This window comes from Buteo buteo, chromosome 10 (genome assembly GCF_964188355.1).
Source record: "Buteo buteo chromosome 10, bButBut1.hap1.1, whole genome shotgun sequence".
NCBI lineage: Eukaryota > Metazoa > Chordata > Aves > Accipitriformes > Accipitridae > Buteo > Buteo buteo.
In genome coordinates, this window is record NC_134180.1 from 32099134 (window position 1) to 32119120 (window position 19987).

The window sequence follows — 19987 nt, forward strand, 5'->3', positions numbered from 1 at the left end:
CAGCGTGCAGAGGAGAACGGCAGCAGGGCGAAACCGCCGAGCACCGCCGTGTTGCCCGCGCTGACGCAACCCCGGCTCCTAGGAAGGGTCGGGCAACGAGCCAAAGAGCACCGACACAGTCGGTGCAGTCGACTAACTTAACCCTTCCACCCTCTGAAAAGGCGGCAGAACGTTCCCTCGGTTTCCCTGTTTCTCAGTCCGGGGCCCCGGACGGGTAAGATGAAAGGACTGGAGTAATTAATCGGCCGAAGCAGCCGCGTGCTCGATGACTGCATGGGCTGAAACAACTCCGAACAGCCACAGCGCGGTCCGACCGATCGCAAACCGCAACAGGTCTCAGCGCGGCGCTCACCCGCCGCCGCCACGGACGGGGAGACCCCACGGGCGGGTGGGGGGGCTCCGCTCTGCCTCTCGACGGGCGCTCCTTGCACCTACCGGTTCCACCTCCCGCCGGCGGCCCCCGGGCCACCTCGGCTCTAGCCGGCAGGCAGCCGGCACGGCGACCCGGGGCTAAGAGCGGAGGGACCGGGCGCGGGCAAGGGCCGCCCCTCCGAGGCACGGCGGGGCCCCGGCCTTCCCCCGCGGGCCCTCGGGCGGCTGCCCCCGCGCCGGCGGGGGAGGGCGGCGGGGCGGCGCGGCGCGGGGCCCCCCGGCTGCCAGGCCCGGTCCTTCCGGCGGCGCCGCCAGAGCGCCCGCCCCGGGCCGCGGCCGCGCCCTCCCCCGCCCCGCCGGGCCGCCCCCCGCCCGCCCCCGCCCACACCTGGCCGGGGCGGGCCCTGCCCGCCGGCTGCGGGCCGACTCGGCGGGCAGGGCGGGCGGACGGACGGACGGCGGCGCAGCGCAGGCCGCGGCGGAGCGGAGCGGAACGGAGCGGAGCGGAGCGGAGCGGGGCTCGGCTCGGCCGGGAGCGGGGCCGAGCGCGGCAGCCGGGGCCCAGCCCAGCCCAGGTGAGCCCGCGGGCGGCAGGTGGCGGCGCGGCGGCGGCGGCGGGGCGGGCTGGGCTGGCGGCGGGGCGGGCGCGGCGCGCGGCCCCGGCGGGGGCGGGCCGGCGGCGGGCGCGCGCGGAGCGCGGTCCCGCGCGGCGGCGGCGGCTGAGGCTGAGGGAGCGGAGCGGAGCCGCCGGGCGGTCGGTGGGGAGCGGAGCGGGTTCTCGCGGCGGCGCCCGGAGGCAGCATGCGGGCGGCGGAGCCCCGGAGCTCCGGTAAGTGGCTCGGCTGCGGCGCCTTCCCCCTCCTCAGCCCCGCGCCCAGCTCCCGGCGCGGCGGGATCGTCTCCCGGGGAGCCGCCAAACTCCGCCGCCTGTTGAGCCCCGCGGATCGGCGCCCCCGAGCGCCGGCCCCCGCCGCCCGCCTCGGCCCCGCCGCCGCCCCGGGTGCCCCGCGGGGGCCGCCCGTGCGGTACCGGAGCCTCCCCCCTCCGCCCCCCCGCCCATCGGGGCCGCCACGCGGTGCCCGGCGGCCGCCGGCTGCGACCCGCGGGGCCTCCCCGGGGCGGCGGGGAGCAGCCAGGCACCTGCCGGCGCTGCGCCGCGGTGCCGGGGGCGCGGGGCTCGCCGCCGCGGCGTGACCTTCCCGGCGGGCTGCGGCGCTCGGGGCAGCCCCGGCAGGCGGTCCTCCCGCGGTGGGTTGGGGTGGGCGGGGGCGGGGGGGGGGGGGAGGCAGCCGTGTCCCGCGGGGCGTCCCGGGCGCGGCGCCTCCGCCGTGAGGGGAGGCGCGGGGCGATCGGCAACGGCCCGAAGCGTTTCTCCGCGGCTGGCGCTGGCCGTTCCGCGCTGGGAGGAGGGAGGGCGCTGCAGCGGGGCGCGAGCCGGGCGGCGGGGGGCGGCAGATCGCGCCTTTCCCCCCCCCCGGGCCGGTGGGGCGAGCCGCCGCCTGGGAGAGCGCGGGGCCGCCGGGCGGCGGCGTCTTGGGTGGCGAGAACAAAGGGCCCCCGGCGGGAGCGGGCAGGGAGCTCCGCCGCTGCGCCCCGGTGCCAGCTCCCAAAAACAGCGGGGGAGGGGGGGGGGCGAGGGCAGGGCGTTCACCCCCTTCTTCCCCGCTCGCCCTCCCGGGGGGGAGCGCGGCTGCAGCCTTCCCGGGGCCAGCTCTTGCCCCGCAGCCGCCTCCGCAACCTGTTGGGCCGCCTGCCCGGTCGGGAGCCCCGAGGGGGTGCCCGGGGTGGGGGGGGGCGGGCGGGCAGTTCTCCCCCGCGGGACACGCGGGGGTGCCGGGCTGGCGCGGGGGGGGCTGGGGTGGGCGCAGGCAGCCTGCGGCGAGCGAGAGTTGAGGCTGAAGGCGAATGCTGCCGACGGGTGTGTTTGCCTTCCCGGTGGTTTCGGCACCCAGAAACTGTTTGAAGACCCAACTTCAAGCAGTTCGGATACCTGGCGTGAATTAAATTTAATGAAAGAAAGTATTTCCGCGCTGTTAAACAGAGATCTGTTCCCGCAGACCTCTTGTGTGGAAAAGATGTGCTCTGTTTCCAGGAGACTGACTGGGGCAGCTGTCTTAAAGCGTTTTGGAGTTTTGTATTTATTTCGGATGTAACCAAATGAAGCTGTATTGTCAGTATCAAATAAAATGTTTTCTTGTCACGTGTAGAATTGAGCTATAAAAAGTGATTTAGTCTGAAGATATCCGGATAATCAAAGCTTCACACATAAGTTATGTTGAATATTTGCTGGTTTAGAGATCTCTGAAGGCAGCTAACTTGAGCAGGGATGGCGAGCAAATAGAGTTTCCTCGTGCTGCTTGTATAACCACCTTTGTTCGTTTTTCAAGGTAAATGTTAGAGAAATGACAAATTTAATTTGAGATTACTAGGGTCCTGTGCTACAACTGACTTACCTCCGTGTCTGATTACTGGGTGATTGTTCAAAGCCTGTCCGTGTGGCTTTGAAAACAGCTTTTTAAATAAAGTCCATTGCACTCCTTATGATAATGCAGGAAATGCGTGGCCCACGAGAATCGTTTTGTGGAGGGAGCAAGTGTACTTTAATCCTGATTTTATTATTTCTGCCGTGGTGGTTCGCTGTGGGGCTGAGGATGCAGGAGTAATAGATATCCGTACCTTGAAGCGCACGGTCAGCAGTCTGAACTTCGAAAGCAAGAAGTAAAATCTGCGTGGCAAAACAGCCGGTTTGTGATCTGAATGTGTGCTGGGTGACAGTGTTGGATTATTTAAGTTCTCAGTTTCTGGCTTTAACCGACCATCTTAACATGCAAGTTTCTTAGCCTACGTCACTGGCATGCGTCCTGGTCGTTGAAATAGGATGCAGCATGACCATACATGTGAAGGGGTTGAAACGGCTTATGGCCAAAGAGTTAATGCATCACTTCAGCTCAAGAGATTTTTATAATTCAGCTTAGTTACAAATATTGCCATCTGCCCTTTTCTTTGCATGTTCATGTCCATAAATATGTCTTGGATAAATACTGGTTGGGGCCATTAGCAAGATAGTAGAAGCCACGGACAACATTTTATTCTCATGCATGTTGCCAGTGAAAATGTCAGTTTCTAGAAAATCGAAGTAGAAGCTGTCCTACATTGTGTCTGCATTTGGTTGCACATTGAGAGGTATGCAGGTATTTTAAAATTATTTTTTTTTTAAAATGAAGTCCTGCTTTTGGGAACGCGAGATAACTGTCATTGGCAAAAGCAGAGAAAACAGTCAAAGCTTGTGATTATAAGGAGAAAGATCTAAGCTTGTGGGTAACGGAGAAGAAATGTTTTCCTCTTTGTGTCCACATAATGCAGGGCTGTGGGAAGATACGCTTAATGAGGATGATTATTGCTGTGGCTTTCCATAAATCCACTTGTAATGGAGGCTTTGTACAGTTACTTTTGAATCTGTACATTTAAAAACTGCAAATAGCGGTAATGGAGTTGGCTAATAGCAGACTGTCAAGTAAGTGCAATCCTTGTGATAATGTTCAGCCATAGATCTCCATTTAAGTATTACTTTTAAGCAGAAAATGTTTCTTGTAGGTCATAGTGTATGCAATTGGGAGGAAAAAACCCACAGTCGTTGCTGCCTGTTCTTTAATCTTAACCAGCTAACTTTAATTGTGCCAAGGGTGCTCTTTCTCTCCAGCTTTTTATCAGCTAGCAGGAGATCTACAATTTGGTAGATCCATTTGATGTGAATTTAGATAGTAGAATGGAATAATAGTAATAACCAGCTTTAAAAAACTGACTGAAGAGGTCTACCCAAGCAGTAAACGTGTGGCTGTACACAAATTAAAGTTGGGACTTACGCCTTTTGAAGAATTGCAGACTTCCCTGTAAAGCATTGGAGTGAGCTGAATGCCACCAGGCGAGCGTCTGAGCTGATCTTGTTAGTAGTATTATCCAGGACAAACCTTTCTGTTTCAGTGGTTTTTTTAAGTGCCTCTTAGAAGCCAGGGTTGAGAGTTAAATTACTCATGTCTGTTTAGCCACTTAAAAATAAAAGGTGAAGGTAAGACAGTAGGGAAAATTTTTAATGTGTTAAAAATTAAATCTTACCCCAGTACAGAAGGATGTAAAATCACCTATTATTTTCAAGTAAAGCACTCGTAATAGCTACTGGATGTTTTATATAGTGTTTTGAATGAATGCAGTTTTAACTTATGTAGCTAAGAAACAGCTTTTGAAGAAATCTGACATGGTAGTTGCTTATGTTTGTGTTTGGAAGAATTCATTGAGAAGTATTTGTGATGCTCACCATTATTGCTTACTCTCCTTTAAAAGCAATGCCTTCCTTGACTTTCATCTTTCATACAATTTGTGAGGGCTCCTTATGTGGATTTCCTTTTGCTCAAAATCTGACCATAAAAGTAAGCTTTGTTTCTACAGATCTTAGTGCAGTGTTCAAATCCAAAATGTATGCTTCCTTTCCAGTAAAAACTTATAATTACATGGGGTGGTAGCTAACTGGAAAGTATTGCAAAACATATGTAAGAATACTGTCGTACAAACTCTAAAACTGACGAATGACTCACTGCACCAGTGCTATATCAAATTCTATCTATACACAAGGTTTAAATGACAAGTTTACTTTAGGCAGGGAATATGCAATTTTCTTCTACTCTTTCTTCATCTAATGTCAAGTCAGCTTAATGAAATGGTACATGTGGGCATACAGGAGGCACCAGTTGTAGAGCTTTAATGAGCAAAGGGAACAAGCATTGCTTGGCTCTATTTGTGAAGATGATAGAGATGTAACTACTCTGTATATTAAAAACCAAGTTCATGGTACTGATGCATGTCTTGAGACATTTGTTTCTTTTAATGTACCTCATCATGAGTTGTTTATGTACATTTACTAACATTTGTTCTTTTTTTGTTTTCTATAGGAGAGGGTACTTATTTTTTTAGCAGTATGCGCATTCACCTTTACATATTTGTATTAGTTGAGTTTCTAACTACCATTTCAGAATTTTGGCAATATTTTTGTGAATATAAAATTCAGGTCACTGCCAAAATGAAAATGGGATGATGTTCAGCATGGGAAAGGGGTCCATAATTGTAGGTTGAAGAGGAAAAGACTTCTTTCCACTGCAACAACACAGGTTTTATTTGTGCCTTTGACTTTGTGATTGTGATTTATTATGAGAAGCTTCATAGAGCATTGGGGAGCCTCCTCTGCCCCAAAACCCAGGACATATAAACAGGCAGTAGCAACCTGTAGCTGGGGAGCCTGTGTGAGCTGGGAGGAGGGCAGGGAAGAGGAGGACAGAGAAGATGGTGGAGTGGAGGTATCAGGTCTTGTGCTGTTATGTTTTGTGCGTCTCACCTGTATGTCTGTGGATGCCGGGGTGCCTGAGAAAACACCCGTGGGGAAGCCTAGCCTGCAAAGCTAATGAACCCAGTATCCACTCAACCCTAGGTGGAAGACTTTAAACTCTTCACAACCTTGTCTTTTAATTTCTAATTTAGCCATAATCCATTCTGCCACAAAGCCTGTTCCTTCTGCTCTGTGTTAATCGTCTTCTTTCTGGGCTGTGGGGAAGATGTAGTGCACGTCCTTGGTCTGCCTTGGGTTGTTCATGAGAGCTGTAGTGACCAGTGCCTGCAAGTGTTTTTACTGTCTGTAGGAAGGTCACAGCCTCCTTGAGCTGTGAAAGGAGGCTAAGGAAAGGAAGCTGGAGCACTTGCTATTTAATGTCAGTGTGCACACAGTGTATATACACCTATGCTCTACTGGAAAAAAAAAAAGGATGAAATGGGTCTTGCTCTTTCAAGGACTCTACCTGAGAACTTTTCTAAATATCAAAAATATGGTGATAAGTTAGGGATTTTGGAGCAGAAGATGGAAGCAATGTATATAAAAAGCTGGGTTGAGAGCAAAATTGACAAAAGCTCTCCTGATACCTGGGCTCGGTACTCGGAGGAAGTAGCTCTGTTTGGATGCTTTCATTAAGTGCAATCCACTGTGTAGCAGAAATACAGCGATACCATTAATCTGGGAAGGGATAGGGTTGTCCCACTCTTATTCTTGTCCTTCAGCAGGCATAGAAGCTTCCAGTTTACAACCTGCCCAAAAGACATTTATTTCTTGGCACAAAATTTCAGCTGCAGCTGGGTAAGTACTTTCTTCCAGCCTTACTGAGAAAGAGAGGAATTATTTAGGTTGGCACAAGAAGTTTATAGTTCGGAGTTGTCAGATGAAATTGAACAGAGAAAAAAATGCGAAGGCTGGGCATGTGGCATTGCTCTTTCAAAAGCAGTGCTGGAAATCCCATCATCACTTGAAACCAAACAAAACATGCATGTGCTTGACCGTGGCAAGGAATCTGTTGGCTTCATAGGCCTCTCTTCCTTATTATTATTTTTTTCCTGCAAGTGTAGTGTTTGACACTGAATTGCATGTGTGTCTACAAAGGATAACTTCTGTTCTGTTTTATGAGATCCACATAGTGTGGTTGCTTTTTAATACCTCCAGTGTATGGATTCTTCTGTTGTGTGTCATCCTCGCAGCTGAAGGCAGCCGGGCAGTTGAGCTTTGTAGTGTCTCTTCTCTCTTCAGGAGAAGGAAGTTATTCATGGGATGGAACTTGATTCTTCAGTTGGATTTCATCACAAAATTAGATCTTACAGTGTTTTGGAAAAGCCATTATTTTTCCAGAGGGTTTTGTGAGTATGGATGGAAGAGGGACGATTGTGTGGCTCTCTTTCTGGAGGAGTTTTTGTAATTGTTATATCAATAGGTTAGATTTTCTGTACCAACCTAGATGTATTTTGATAGGATTGTTAATTGGGAAAGTATATTACATCTGAGAAGTATGAAAACGGCTAGTCTAGTGTTTGGATTTTAGGGTATACATGTAAAAATAATTTTTTTTTTTTTTCTTGGCAGATAATTGTGCTTCTGATCTTTTACCTTGAAGGAGAACCGTAGAAGTGGTAAAGAGGATCTTTTTGGACACTGTGTGTTAAGCATGTGTTGAGGTGTACATGGAAGACATGAGATGGGGGGGGCAGGGAGAGGAAAAAGTGACCTGTTGTTTTTGGATGGAGTTGTTGCCTTTTTATAAAGTACCATTTTCTTCAAATACAAAGGAGTTATCTTTATTTATATCATATTAAGTGTCCTGGTTTTGGCTGGGATAGAGTTAATTTTCTTCCTAGTAGCTGGTACAGTGTGTTTTGGATTCAATGTGAGAATAATGTTGGTAACACTCTGATGTTTTAGTTGTTGCTAAGTAGCGATTATCGTAAGTTAAGGATTTTTCAGTTTCCCATGCTCTGCCAGCAAGCAGGTATACAAGAAGCTGGGAGGCAGCATGACCAGGACAGCTGACCTGAACTAGCCAAAGGGATATTTCATACCATAGAACGTCATGCTCAGTATATAAACTGGGGGGAGTTGGCCAGGAGGGGCAGATCGCTGCTTGGGCATCAGTCAGCAGGTGGTGAGCAATTGCATTGTGCATCACTTGTATTTTCTTGGGTCTAATTTATCTCTTTTTGTTATATTCCTTTTCATTACAATTATTATTATTGTTATTATATTTTTATTATTATTGTTATTAGTATATTTTATTTTAGTTATTAAACTGTTCCCATCTCAACCCAGGAGTTTTACCTTTTCCCTTCTGATTCTCTCCCTCATCCCACTGGGCGGGGGGGAGTGAGCAAGCGGCTGCGTGGTGCTTAGTTACTGGCTGGGGTTAAACTGCAACATTAAGTAACATTTGTTTTACCAAATTTGATCAAAGGTTTAGTTGTTTCAGAATCAATAATAATTCTCTTAAGGAAAAACCTGTAGTTTATGAACGTACTGTCCATTGTATTTTAACTACTTGTAATACAGAATTTGCAAGATTACATAAATTGACTAGAAGATGCATGCAAAATCCAATAATACATTTTCCATGTCAAAGTTCAGTGAAATATGAAACATAATTACCATAAACAATGAAAATTAGCCTCTTAAACCTATGAACTAGAAGGCATGGAAATAATTTTGTAATATATATTCTCACTGGTTTTGTTGAGACTGTTCTTGGGCACCACTAAAATTCCTTTACAGTCTTACGTATTCTAGTCTCTGTGTTATTATGTGGTAAAAAACCGTACTTGTAAACTTGTGTTTAACCTGAGGGGGAAGTGTACATTTTTGAACATGCATTTTAGATAGACTGTCTTCTCACTATAGCCTTGTTCATAGGTAGCTTCCAATTAATAAAGTGCAGACTTGAAGAATTACGCCTAGGGAGACAAGTATTTTGAGCAGATCGTAGAGTTAGTGCTTTAATTCTGCCTCTTGACATGAAGGTGGAATTATAAACTTTTGGAGGAAAGTTTGTCACCTTCAATATACTTGTGAGATGGAAGTCTAACGCTAACAGAGCTGCTGCTTTTGTTGGTTTGAGTTTTCTCTGGATTCTGCTACATCTTTGGAGCCTGTAAAACTACACTTTTTGCTTTGGGTGTAGTGTTAAGGTAGAGTACCTGTTCGAGGGCTTTTGGCTCAAAAAAAGCTTTTTAGAACAGCCCTTCCATTAATGTAGTTTCCTGAGGTTTCCCGTTGCAGGGGGTTCATTTTAGCACAGGTCAGTAGGTGCCGGATCCTACTTCTTCACCCAGACAGGTCAAGACAGGGAGAGCGTGTGGAAGCCTGTAGCATGGCCATGGTTTTAGCTGCTTTTTTGGGGGCTGATGCAAAGCGTAGCTTTCTGTTATTTGTAGCTGGATTTTGGATGAGACCAAAGCAACTGTGGGCTTTCAGTGCCCCCGTGTTCGAGTGGGCAGGTACTGTCCTTTGCACAGAGATGTCTACCTCCTGGCAGTGAGCGTGGTGCTTTGTTTTTCTTTTGTTGCTGCTGACTTCCTTGGCTGTCTGGGTCTGCAGCCGAGGCCACGATGGCAAGGGGCACCTCTCACCTGTGCGCAGGAGAAATGCACAGAAGTGTAACGTGTATGCCTCGGTGATAAAACTCCAGCAGCTCTATAGGAGCAAGCTGTTACTTCTGATAATTGTGCTGGGCTCTTACTAGGTTTCTTACCTGAAGCTTTTTCTTTGTAAACAACATAGTAATAAAGTGTGCTGCTATACTACCTCTGTGCCAATCTCTTGCTTATGCCTGTAGAAGGAATAAGGAGAATAATTAATTATAAGGAGGAAGAGTTCTGAAGGGTTACGTGGCAGCAGGCTGTCATGCTCTTCTAGTGATCCCCCACCCCAGTGTCAGAAAACTGGGCATTCCTTAAGAGCAGTATTTTAAAGAGTGATCAAAGGCTTCTTCACTGGCCAAAACCGTCTAGATAGATGGACAAGTGTTTGTCTTAAAATGACTTGCACAGAATTACTGGGATCAGCAACTTGACTGCAGTGACGAAAAACATTTTTAATGCAGTAGAAATTGTGAGTTGTGCTTGCTTAGTTCATTAGGTGTTCAGGGCAGGCACCATGAATTGTATGGTGTTGAATACATTGCACAGCAGTTACCTTGCTGGAAAGCATTTGTAAATGTGTTTGAATGAAGAGACTTACCAAAGTTTGGGGGGGGGGGAAGACTTGTGCTTTGAAGACCAGGGAATTTTTGATGCCCTTAAACATTGTCTACAAGGAGCAGGTGAGGAATCTCCTGAACTCCTGTTTTTCTTTTTTTTTTCTCTTTTTTTTTTTTTTTTCCTTCTTTGAGCTGATACCTCTGTTGTATGTTGGTTTTGGATGTTATGAGAATTCAGGTGTTCTGTTTTTGGTGTTTAGGTGGTAGGGTGGGCTGACACAACTGTGTAGGCTATAAATGGAGGATGAGCTCTCTGATACTGGCTTTCTTCATATCTGAAGTGAGTTAACAGCCTCTTGGATTCTAGTTGCACAGTGTAATTAAAATAAACACTATAATGCTAATCATTTATGTATTTTTGCCTGTGGGTGAAGTTTTAAATTAGAAGTAGCTATACTTTGGTGGAAGTGGATTTTTTTTATTATTATTATTATTATTATAATGTTGCCTGTTTCCAGTCTGGTAATATTTCTGTGAGAGTGCATAAAAAATATTGCTAGGCAGATTTGTTTTTGTTTTTTATTACCTAATTGTATATTCTAGTAACAATGTAATTATTGCTTTTAACAAAAACTGTCTGACTTGAGTGTTTAATTCCATCAGACTCAAGCAGTCACTGATGAGGTGATAAATGATAGGTTATACGTAGAAGTGGATTTGCAATTATTTGCTGCTTTGGGAAAAAAAAACCAACAACCAAGCCCACAACAATGTTTTGTTTCTGTCCAATGACTAATGTTGAAAATCAAAGCGGCACACCAGATGTTTTTTCTAATGACTGTGGTTCAAGGTCTTTTTTGTACAGAGGGGGGTTTTGACTGAGTTCATCTCTTGGCTTTGAAGTTTCTCTCGCTTGTTAATGCAGCACTCTTCTAAATCTCTTGCTCTGGACTTCTCTGTGGACGGGTTTTATGGAAGAGCTCCCTTCCCAACCTTCATGTGTCTTGCAGCTCCCCGTTCATCAGGAAGTGGAGGGGCAATGGTATTTTTACAGTGTGGGCTGAGCACTTCCATTCACTTGTGTTTATTTCATAGAATTAAAACAAGAGTAAGTGTTTCGCTTTATTTGTTGATGTCTGATTAGGAATTAGTGGAAGAAACTGAATCGCTGGTGTGATTAACGGTAGGTTTTGTTTCCGATGTATGAAAGGACTCATTGTCTGAGGCTTTTCCTCCATCGAGCTCTGCCTAATCCTGCTGAAATCACGCTAACGACAGCAGCGCTTGAGGCTCCTCGTCTCGTTTTCCTGTGTACTTCATCATACAGCTGGAAAAATTTCCTCTTCCAAGGGATGGTTGCTTCTCGTGCCGAATCTGCTGTCACATTGTAGGGGCCTTGCTAACAAGGTGGGCATTAGTTTGGGAGTTCTAGGGGGGAGAGGGTGGTTAATCTGAAATCTGCAAACTGATCTAATTTATGCTACATTTGGGTTTTGAGTCTGGGCCTGATGGTTTTGTTAACACTGTCTATCACCTACCTCTTTGCAGCTCTGGCTGAAGTAGGTGAGCTGCCTCATTCTAACTTTTAATTCCTGCCAAATTTTTGTTAGATCAACTTTGTGTAATTGCTGATGTAGTACTTCTGCAGGGAGGAACTCTAAAATTGCTCAGTGTATGTTTTCAAAAGCAATTTTATAAGTTTGAGGTTTGTAGAAATGAAGACATTTCTAAAGTACAGCAAGAAATTATAGTAGACACGGCTGTTTCTCTTTCAGAAAAACCCTGGAAGAAATACAATACCCCACCCCATGAACACTAGCCTTTCTTTTCCTCTGAATCAGGTTGTCATTCCAAGGTCTCAGTGATTTAAAAGTATAAAATAAACTCCCCTGAGGAATCTATTAAAAATTATTTGGTTCACTGAATATTCAGTGCATGTTCAGTCTTGGAATCCATTACATGCCTGTAGAAAGACTTTAAAAATCCTCTCCGATGAAGTTGGTCTGAGTTGTGTCCCTTTGGCAGGTGAGTGTGAGGGAATTTCATTGCTTTATTTTCAAAACAGAAGTGTGGGGAATTAATATTGATTTTTATTATAGCTGTCTGCTAGTGCCATTGTATCTGGGGGTCGTATGTCAGCTCTGCTTTTGTAGTGGCAGCTTTCTCTGTTCCTTTAGTTGAAGTCTGTAGTTGTGGAGCTCTGGAAATTGGGAAAATGCTGGCTTTTTCCTTTGAATTCAATTTGTGAAGCTTTATTAACTAGAATTAAATTCTTATCAGGTTGAAATGGTGCATAAATTCTTGTTGAATGGAGACAAATGCTATCAGAAATCGGTGAAACTAAGCTATATTTTAATCCTAGATTTATTTTCATTTCCATTGTTGTACATTGAAAACACTGCATCTACTTTGTCCATCCATATTGGTGTTCTCTTGTTCTGATAATTTTTAATGGCTAAGTCTGGGAGAGATAACGTGTTAGATTCCCACTTACAGTACAGTTGCGTGCTGTGACATAGGTTATATTTCCAGGTACCTGGTCTAGGTGTTGTCAGTTCCCATCAGCGCATGCTGCCTTTGTGTGCTGAAGAGAGTTGTCATGTTATTCAGCAAAATTACTTCTTTTGGAAGAAGTTTCCCGTGTTTTCAGCTCATGATGGAGAACTGCGACGTCTGCTTTGTTGGTTTTTGTATGCAAATACTCAGTTGCTCAGAGCTCGGTAGTTTTTCAGAGCCTAAAGTCAGGTAAGGACTTAAAGAAAACACAAATAATGGGCAATCCCTCCGGATATGCAAGTTTATTTGATTAACCAACCTGACCCGCGGCCTTTGAGAGCAGTTAAATATTTGGACAGTCAGCGGTCCTGTTAGTCATGTTTCATTAGGTGATGGCCTCCTCCATTTTGAGTTTACTCTGTTTTGCTGCTGTTGCCAAGTCTTGTGCGATCTTGAAAGGGAACTGTGCATGGGGGACACGGTGGATGCTTTTGGGGGTGTTGCTGAACCAGGCTCCCAGGAGGAGCTGGTGATGCATGTCGCTGCAACAGCATCATCTGCAGTGGGTAGGGATTTGGAGCCAAGGGAGAAAATTGTTAATTGCGGATTGTCAACACCATAAAGGTTAGCTGGTAGATAAAGTTACTAGCCTAAGCAGAAATAGCAACGCTGCCCTGAGAAGTGTAAAAGACTTGTCAAAACCTAATCTAATCTCCTGCATTAACTGTACATTGCAATAATGAATAAATGAAATTCCAGCAAGCTGAGATGGTCCAATTTTAATAACTTTTCAAAAAATCAAAATGAAGTATTGCACTGAAAGAGGCATATCACGGTTATCCAAATTTCTTTCTACAGAATCGTTTTTAATTTTATGTGAGCGTACGCTAATGGTTTAAAAACTCATTTGTCTCCTTGTCAGCAGCTTGACCAGTATTTTAATATGAAAGACATGGTTTTATCTTGAACCGGTCTTGTTTTTTTGAAGGGTGTTGCAGCCAGCTGGAAAATTGTTTGACTTTTTAACTGCTGTGGTTTTGATGCAGCGTCTACTGTAAGAAAGTAAAATTTATGTAAAACCAGTGACGCTTTCAATTGTCGTATTTCCATTTAGATTCAAGGGGAGGGGAGCAGGTGTGTATGCTGAAGCATTCAGTCTTGCCCATTTTCTGAAGATCTGTGGTAACTCTCTGTATTACGACTAGGTAAAATTCCTGTCCTCGCAAAAATCTGAGGAAAGTAAGGAGGAAATAGCTGCTGCAATTTCAATTTGGTGCATTTCTGGATGCATTGCTGAAGCTGTTCTGGTAGAAATATGGTTAGTAATTTTTATGGGAGAAAAAGCTAGTACAAAAAACCCCCAAACCTCTTGGGATTCAAATGTGATTTTAAAAATGCTGATAGTACCTTTTTGTCTATTCTGGCAAGAAAAGAGAATGATTATAATGTGTTTTCATCATACAGGTTTTGTGAGTGACTAGACGGGATTCAGATCTGAATTCCTGACTTTGCAGTGTCCAAATTGTGCATAATTAACTTAAAAGTCAGTTTTTGGAGTCTCAAATGTTTCACAGGAAGATTAATGAGAAATTTAGTGTAATGTACTACTCTTTTTTTTCAGTATGGTTTTCTCACCTGAAATTACTGAGTTATAAATATTTTAAATCAAATGGTTCTTAAACTTTGATTCTGAAATGAGCTATGAACAAGAACTCTCCTGTATTTGTGGTCTCAGAGTGAAACATGTTTTGATTAGTAGAGCCACTACATTGGTTTTTATGGTAGTTTGCTGTGACACAAATGTAGTTTCTAGGTGTGCTTAAAAGGTGTAGGTTTGGCAGACTTTCTGCTGTATCTTTTCACCTGATTGCTTTATGGGTTTGCATATAATCTTGTTAATGAAATTGTTTTTGCATGATTGCTAGAGCATCTCTGAATGGGGAAAAAGTGCTTTTTATGGACCAAAGTGTTTGTGGTTTGGTATCAGTTGTGTGGTGGGTGTTGGAGTGTTGGGTGCCGCTGTTAGAGGAGGGCAGCGCGGTGTTGCTCTGCGCCCACCTGGGGAAATGTGGTTGTCTGAGCCATTGGAAAGGAAAACAAAATAGTTTGACTTGGTGTGAAATAACTTGCACCACTCGATTTTTGCAGTGCTGTCTTTTGTGTGTGTCTATGTGAGGAGCACATGTGCTTGCAGGGTGGCTTTCTCTGTTAATGGTGATGGAGGGGTTTGCGTTCTTGCTTTAGTTGGGGTGCAGAGCTGTTGGAGGAGACGATGCTGGGTGTTCATCAGGTTGTCACACTACCTTCTGACACTGTGAGACCTTCTCAAAAGGGTTCTTTTGCTATAACCAGTGTGGGTGAGTGGAAACGAATGAATTCAGAGGAGGCTTAAGGTAAAGGCAAGTGTCACGGTGAAGGTAATTCCAGGAGACCAATTGAGCCTGGCAGCCGTGGGCTCAGTTTTCTGAGCGCTGGCCGTGACCTTGGATGTGCACAAGAGCTACTGATGGGTGACAGAAATCCTGTGTGGATGCGTGGCCTCTCGCTTTGTTTAATAGTGGATTTTTTTGTTTTCTTTTTCGAGGAGGGATGGAGAAGACGCTGAGAGATCCCAGCTACAACGCTTTTCAGATCCTTATTTGAAAGTGTTTTAAACAAGGGACATCAGAAGCTGAGATACAAAGCAACCTTTTGAAGTTAAAAGTGGGTCTGCATGAAAATGAACTGCTTGTCTGTGAAAAGAGTCAAGTGTGAAAGGATAGGATGGTTTCACTAAATGAATTTGATAGTCTGAATAAGTGTGGCGAGGCAGAGAGGAGAATCTGGAAAGGTCAGGACTGAGCATGTGACTCTAGATGAGGCAGTGGAAAGACATGAAAGGAATTGAGTGGAAATGCCTTGGTTTACTTTTTTTTTTTTACTTAGAAGTGATTTATTTATTTTGGTGAAGGTGGTCATAAAAAGGGAACTTTAGAAGCTTGCCGCGGAGAAGTGGGGAATCTGATTCCTTTGGGATCTTGTACCTTTCTCATTCAACTTTTTGTGTGGTTTCAAATAGCTGAAAGATCAAAGCCCAAAGGAACTCCTTGTTACGTGTGCATTCATAGGACTGCTCTATCCTCCTACACACTCTCTGCAGTTGAGTGCTTCAGCAGCTTTTTGTCCCGAGTACAGGATTTCTTATTATTGCAGGCTCATTTTCAGTGATCCATGTAACTTCCAGATTTTAACTCAAATAATTTGTGACATGTTTTCTAGGTCCCTGATACTGCTGAAAAGGATAAAATGTGTGATATCTGCATTCGGTGTAGATAAATGTGAGATGATTTGCATTGGTAGCAGGAAACTGTCCGAACTGTTTGTACAAAGTGATGGACTCCAGGTTGACTGTCACCACTCGGGGTGGGATCTTGAGATCAATATTAGTTCCATCAAACTGTCAGCTCTGTGCTTAGTAGTGATCAAAGAAAGCATATCAAATCTTACAAAATGCTATGAAGAGAGTAAAGAGTAAGATACAGAGCATTATTATGCCATGTCTAAATCCATGGTTTGTCCATACATTCAGCACTGTTTCATCTACTCTTCCTTTCGTCTCAGGAAGAATAGAGTAGCTAGAAGAAGTGTGGAGAAATGCAATGTGAGTCGTCAGAGATCTGGAATGGCTTGCATGTGACAGGTGACTGGGAAAGGGGTGGTTGAAGAAGGATGCAATGGGGGTCTGTAAAATCATGAGTAGCTTGAAGACGGTTTGGCTATTTCATCTCCCAGCGTAAGAGCAAGGGAAAGTCAACTGAACTTTGTAGGAGCTAGGTTCAGACCCTAGCAGGAGGAAGCGGTTCTTCATGCAGGGGTGGTAAGCCTGTGGAACTCCTGGAAAAGGTCTTCTGGGGACTGTGGAGTGGACAAATCATGCCAGTCTTAAGGAAATCCCTACCATTGAAGGCTACAAAGGTGCTTGGGGGAAGTGCAGATGTACTCGTCCTTTTCTCGCTCTTCTCTAGCCCTGTGCTTACAGGCTGTGTTGGAGACAAGGTATTAGGCTGGCAGGACCAGTGGTGTGACCCAGCACATCCGTTTTTACGTTTGTGTCCTGTGCTTTGCCACGAACTCCATGAACTTTGTGTCCCCAGTTTACTTAACATAAGGCAAGCCCTCTGCAGTAAAGCCTTTTCTGTGGAACTTATTTTCTTGAGCAAGAGCAGTGAGCAGATAAGCTGCAACTGGCAAAAGCTGAAAGCAAGAAGGGGGAGTTGCTGCTTTCCCATTCCTGTTCCCAGTTGCTGTGGCTTACCTTATGCTATTTTGGTGTTGGGTCATTTCACTGAAGCAGCAGAAAAATAACTTCAGGGGGGAGGGGAAGAGCTGAATAGCTTTCTGCTGCTTAGTGGATTAAAGCAGTTCATAGGTGCAGCGGATGCCCAAGGGGATGGATGGATCTGGACAGCCTAAGAGAAGGCAGCAAGGCATTCTGCTTTTTACCACTAGCAACCCATGAGATAACTCGGATGTCTCAGGGCACAGCCCACCCATTTTCCAGCTGTACAGTCTTGCCTTGCTTACACTGACTTTGGTGATTGTTAAAGCAACTTGTGGAAGGCTGCAGCTCAGTAATACGAAATAAAACTATCAAATTCTGCTGCAATCTTTACAGCTTTTGGCAAGCTTAAGCAGATCAGAAGGGGTGCTTAAGTAGGGCTCCATGCCAGCATCAGGTAAATGGCAGCAGTGCCCAAACAGGCATGAGCAGTCCCTTTTGCAGCGGTGGTAACCTCCCTTGCAAAACCAGACTACTGCTGATGTAGGTGTGGAGCTGCCTCCCACAACGTGGTAGAGACTGCAACTTTCCTTGCTGTCCGAAATGCATAAGCAGTGTCATTACCTGCCCTTGTAAACTTGGGGTGCTCTGGAGTGAAGAGGGCACCTAAGTGTGCAGGTGAGCAGAAGTTATTTACTTACTTTTGCATTGAGGGAAGGATTAGGAAGTGTTTTCCAGAAGCAGCTTGAGAAAGGGAAGGTTGTGGGAATTAGATCTGGAGCAGAGTTTCTTCCTTAGTGTCTGTGGGCGATAGCATGGAGATGTTGCTTGCCCTGGGAACAGCAAGAAGCTAGTTCTTCTGCTTCTGTGAAAGTGAATTGTTTTCTGTTCTGTTAGAATGAGTGCTTTTGTGTACAAAATGCTGATCAAGGTCTTAACACTTTATTAATGTGTGCAAAAGAGCAATGTTTGCAAATGTGCCTGTTTGTTTTAAAAACAGATGGATTGTGCCTTATGCCTCCTCCTTTTGACATCAGACACCCTGAAAGGCTGTGAGTAGCTGTGATCTTCGGAGCTTTTTATTTTTTATTGGATAAGAAGCAAAAAAAGGCCACTATACAAAATGAAAAAGAGATCTGCTTTTAGTTGAAGGGAGTTACCTTGTGAATGTCACAGACACCTATGAGCAATAATGGTGGAGGACAAAGATTTGTGTTTGAATTCTTCGAAGAGATCTAACACTTGAGATTGGTGGAAAAAATGTGTTTACTTTTAAAAAATATAGTACAATATTAATGACTTCCAACTATTCTGCAAATATCATCTTTCTAGGTAGATCTTTCTACCTTACCTGTTTCAAAAGAGATTTACTCTATTGCTTCTGTCTAGTGCTACATGTCAAAATAATTTTTTCTTTCATGGACAAGCCAGCAAAATGTCACATAGACTTTTTTCCAGTATCATTTTAGTATGGGCAGGTCAGCAGCACTTTCTACAGGACTAGAAAATTTCCCTGCTTTTGCAAGGCTGTGTAAATAGGCATATCTGTGGCCTACTTTTCAACACTTCTGTAGTGTTTTAGATTCTCACAAACTTAGATTTTTGTTTTTTTCAGAAAGCTTTACAATTAATTTTTAAAACAGTGCTAATTCAGTGTGTCTAACTAGCTGAAGATCATTAATAGCTTCTCTATTCAGTACAGTTATGCAGTAAAGCTCCTTCTGGAGTGATGCTATTAAATAATTCACTTATTTTCCTCAACTTCTTTTTCTAGTGGCCTAGCTTTTAAAATCTGTACTAAAATGTTGTTTGAAACCCTAATCTTATTTATTCTTTAAAGATTAATTCCATTAGTGCATAGTTTATGGAGGAAAATATTCTATTATGTTCTATTATAAGTTACGTAACATGGTGGATTTTGAAAACGTCAGTATGAATATAGGCAGGACTGGTGATAGAAGATGACGAAAAGTAGCATGTTTTGTTTAGTTCTTGGAGTGTATGTGTTAGGATGGTGGATACTAAGGTAGGTAAAACAGACTATGTAAATGGAAATATGTTTGGAGTGGTGGAAAATTAAAACATCTTGATGCACATTTTTTAAATTATTTTGGTCATAGTCACAAAAGCTTTCCAAAATTTAAACTAGTGAGTGAAGGGAGTGGGTTATACTGTGACTTTGACAACTATTTATTTTGAGGAGAAATTGCTCCCTAAACTGCTCCCACAGCCACCCTATCAGGAATTACTTTTTGCAGGGGATATGGCCTGGAGTCATGGCATGCTTAGGCATCAGTCATGGGACTTCAACTTGATTTTTACCTGGGATTTGCACCGGCTCATGTCTTCATCTAGGGAACTGGTTTGTTATGAGTGATTTGCAATACAGTCATTTCTTCCACATTGCTCGATAGCTGCCTTTATTTTACTCCTTGGAGCACTGCCAGAAATAACAATTAAATCCAAACCTTTACCTGCATCTTATTGAGGAGAGATTTGAACAGATTTCTGATGACATCTTTGTTCTTTCAGGATCATTGTGGTGTTCTGGATGTTTTCCAAACATGTTTAATGGTCTTCAGTCCCTTTTCTCCTGGGGTGCACGGAAGAAACTGGCATTTCCTTGAGCTTGGTGACAGTTTGCCTGGCAGTGGTTATCAGCCTGCCAGGACTCTGTGTGTGGCTTTGTGCTCACCCCTTTGTCCTTGGCTCCCGCTGGATATGGTTAAAGGTGTTCCCCCATTCATGCTGGTGGGGCATGACTTTGGTCACGCTGTGTCTCTATGAAGCATTGTGCTCCGGGTTACCCCATGGAGAGTATGGCCTGAAGCACTGAATTCCTTAGCTGGGAGCCTGGGAGAGGTCTGTGCCTGGAGGAGAGTCAGTCTTTTCTTCACATTAGGAGTTGTCCCAAGCCTCTCTCTCGTCAAGGCCAGGACTGAATTTTGCTGGAACAGACTGAAGAACCTGATTTACTTTGTGCACCTTGTGCTTCAGAGCAGAAGCTGCCTGGTGTACCCAAGATGTCAGGAGGGCTTTGCTTGGCCGGCAGTCAGACCCTGTGGGTGAACCTCAAGGTTGGTTGTCCTGGTGGTGTAGAGCTCCGGTGCAGTGATACCTGGCAGCTCTCGCAGTGGACAACAGCATTAGGAGCTAGGTGCTTAGGAGCTGTGTTGGGAAGCAGCAACCCAAGTGATGTGGTTGGGAGGACGTTCTCCACCTGTGCTTCGTGCAGGGGTGTTTCTCATGATGCTGAAGAGCAGCCGGTGAGAGCTCTGCTTGCCCCATTCCAGGCAGGGAGCTGCTGGCAGAGCGC

General features: G+C 45.3%; 1 protein-coding gene across 4 annotated transcripts in view; it reads left to right on the plus strand.

Moving 5' to 3' along the window:
- The first annotated feature begins 908 nt into the window (after positions 1 to 908).
- The window catches only part of PTPRF (protein tyrosine phosphatase receptor type F), a 393406-nt gene continuing 374327 nt past the window's right edge, over positions 909 to 19987 (plus strand). For 2 of the 4 annotated variants that reach the window (XM_075039253.1, XM_075039257.1), the window contains exon 1: positions 1087 to 1201. The gene's annotated coding sequence lies outside the window, so the exon portion shown is untranslated. Of the gene's footprint in view, positions 948 to 1085; positions 1202 to 19987 lie in introns of those variants that run through there. The other 2 variants (XM_075039254.1, XM_075039258.1) reach the window with 2 other exon arrangements.